Below are 3,264 nucleotides of genomic sequence, written 5' to 3' on the forward strand. Positions count from 1 at the left end.
TAAATGGGATTGACTCCTTAATTTCTCTTTCTTCAGTCTCATTGTTAGTGTATAGAAATAGCACTGACTTCTGGGCATTGATTTTGTATCCTGCCACACTGCCGAATTGCTCTATGAGTTCTAGCAATCTTGGGGTGGAGTCTTTTGGGTTTTCTATGTACAGTATCATGTCATCTGCAAGGGGGAGAGTTTGACTTCTTTGCCAATTTGAATGCCTTTTATTTCTTTATGTTGCCTGATTGCTGAGGCTAGGACTTCCAGTACTATGTTGAATAGCATTGGTGAGAGTGGATATCCCTGTCCTGTTCCTGATCTTAGGGGAAAGGCTCCTAGTGTTTCCCCATTGAGAATGAAATTTGCTGTGGGCTTTTCATAGATAGCTTTTAAGATGCTGAGGAATGTTCCCTCTATCCCTACACTCTGAAGAGTTTTGATCAGGAATGGGTGCTGTATTTTGTCAAATGCTTTCTCTGCATCTGTTGAGAGGATCATATGGTTCTTGTTTTTTCTCTTGTTGATATGATCTACCACATTGATTGCTTTATGAGTGTTTAACCAGCCTTGCATCCCGGGGATAAATCCCACTTGATCATGGTGAATAATTGCTCTCTTAATGTGTTTTGTAGCCAACTTTTTTTTTTAAATGACAGTTTTCAGCCTGTCACTGACTTATGTGAATTTTATCTTTCATGATATTTGAAAATATAGGCTAGTTGATTTGCAAATTGAAATCCTTCAATTTAGATTAAAATGATTGTGCTGACGTACACTTTTGCCAGCAATTTTTTTTTATTTATTTATGATAGTCACAGAGAGAGAGAGAGAGAGAGGCAGAGACACAGGCGGAGGGAGAAGCAGGCTCCATGCACCGGGAGCCTGATGTGGGATTCGATCCCGGGTCTCCAGGATCGCGCCCTGGGCCAAAGGCAGGCGCCAAACCGCTGCGCCACCCAGGGATCCCTTGCCAGCAATTTTTTGTATGACTGTTTCCTCATGCTTAGACTCAAGTTAACCATTTTTGGCCAGACTACTGTGTCACTAAGTTTCACATCTCAGGAGACACAATGCTATTTGTGTATTTGTTGGTAACATTAGATTTAATTACTTGGTGGAGGATGTATCTCTCAATAATGTATTGTGGTTTTTTTGTATATAGATCTTATACAACTTCTAGTTACAATTTTGCCTAAGTCCTTTATGATTTTGTTCCCCTTTCTTAAATATTATTTTCTTTTTTTAAAAAAAACATTGTTTTCTATGGCATTTGTTTGTTGATGGTGTATAGAAATGCAATGATCTCTGTGTATTGACATTACATCCAGTTGCCTTGCCATGCTTACCTAATAATCTTAATAATTTGTGGATTTTTTGTTTTGTTTCTTTTATGAAGACAATTATATTACCTGTACATAGTAACAGCTTTATTTCTCCCTTTTCAATTGTTTGTACCTGAATGTCTCTTTTACTTATCAGGGCTGCAGTTTTGCCTTTGTGCTCTCAGCCCTATGCTTCCCTCACTCTTGGCACTGATAGATTGTATTAGTATTGCCCAATCACTTCTCTGTCTCCTTTATTAGCCTCAGAATTCTTTAAGGACATAGATCGATTTGTCTCTGAATCCATGGTACTCAAACAAGTCTTGTCCTGGAGTGAATATTTGAGAATAATAACCATAGTAGAGCACTGTGCTATGTATTTTACACAAATTTATTTATTTATTTATTTATTTATTTATTTATTTATTTAAAGATTTTATTTATTCATTTGAAAGATTGAGCACTAGCACACGAGCAGGCAGGGGTGGGGAAGGGTAGAGGGAGAAGCAGGCTCCCCACTGAACAAGGAGCCTTACACACATGGAGCTTGACATGGAGCTCAATCCCAAGACCCTGAGATCACGACCTGAGCATAAGATAGATACTTAACTGACTGAGCCATTCAGGTACCCCATAAATAATTTTATTTAATACTCCCAATACACTACAAGATGAGTACAATTATTTTCTACATTTTTATCATTTTTAAAAAACATTTTATTTATTTATTCATGAGAGACACACACAGAGAGGCAGAGAAACAGGCAGAGGGAGAAGCAGGCTCCATGCAGGGAGCCTGATGTGGGACTTGATCCTAGTACCCTAGGATCATGACCTGAGCCAAAGGCAGAGGCTCAACCACTGAGCCACCTAGGTCCTCCTATTTTCTACATTTTTAAATGAGAAAAGTGAGACTCAGAGAGGTTAAGCAACTTACCAAAGGCCGCATAGTCAGAAAAAGGTGAGCTTAGATTTGAACTCACGTCTAATTCCTGATACTTTCCTCTTAATCACTATTGTTTATAGCTTCCCCAGTGAATTAATGAGCAAATGGGTAGGAAGAAGGATTGGGGTGCCTCCTTCCATGTCCAGGGGTTTTGGAAGGTCTCTTGGGATCTGTGTTTCTTTGGAAAGTTTTGAGCACTGAGGCTTATTGGTTCTAGGTCACCTTTGGAAGCCCTAGTGGTCTCCCCAATAAAATAGTGAAACCCATCTTACATTCTAGAGTCCCTCCAGCTGTCCATGGGAGCAGAAATATGTTAGCGGTTGAGGATCTAGCAGGGATATTATAGGGGCTGCTATCCTGGGACAACTCTTACCAATTCAAGCCATTCAAGAGATGGGCTAAGGCTTTTCTTTTTTCTTTTTTTTATTAATTTTTAAGATTCTATTTATTTATTAATGAGACACACACACACATACAGAGAGAGAGAGAGAGAGAGAGAGAGGCAGAGAAATAGGCAGAGGGAGAACCAGGCTCCATGCAGGGAGCCCGACGTGGGACTCGATCCTGGGTCTCCAGGAGAGATCCTGGGCTGAAGGCGGTGCTAAACCGCTGAGGGCTAAGGCTTTTCCATTGTCCCAAAGGATGGCCAGATAACTCTGATTTCTCATGGATCATGGGGTCATCATGTATCCTGGTTGTCCCCAGCTTTGGCAGCAGATGGCCTGTAAGTGTTCAGCCTAGGAATTTCCTGGGGGCAGTCCCTTAAGGGCCCATTCTTAGCTTTTAGGCTTCCTGCTGGAAAGCTCAGTTGAAGCTGCCTTCTCAGTCTCAGGCTGTGCAGCTTTTGCAGGCCTGGGAGTAGCCAGACCTAAGATTCAGGGACTTATGTTGGTGAACATGGTCTAAACACCCCCCTTTTTTTAAAGTATTCAAATAAGTCTCAATTTTAATAAGATCCTCTACATACACATTTGCTACTAAAAATTGAAATAGCACATCAAA

The sequence above is a fragment of the Vulpes lagopus genome, chromosome 23, assembly GCF_018345385.1.
Source record: "Vulpes lagopus strain Blue_001 chromosome 23, ASM1834538v1, whole genome shotgun sequence".
In the NCBI taxonomy this organism is placed as follows: Eukaryota; Metazoa; Chordata; class Mammalia; order Carnivora; family Canidae; genus Vulpes; species Vulpes lagopus.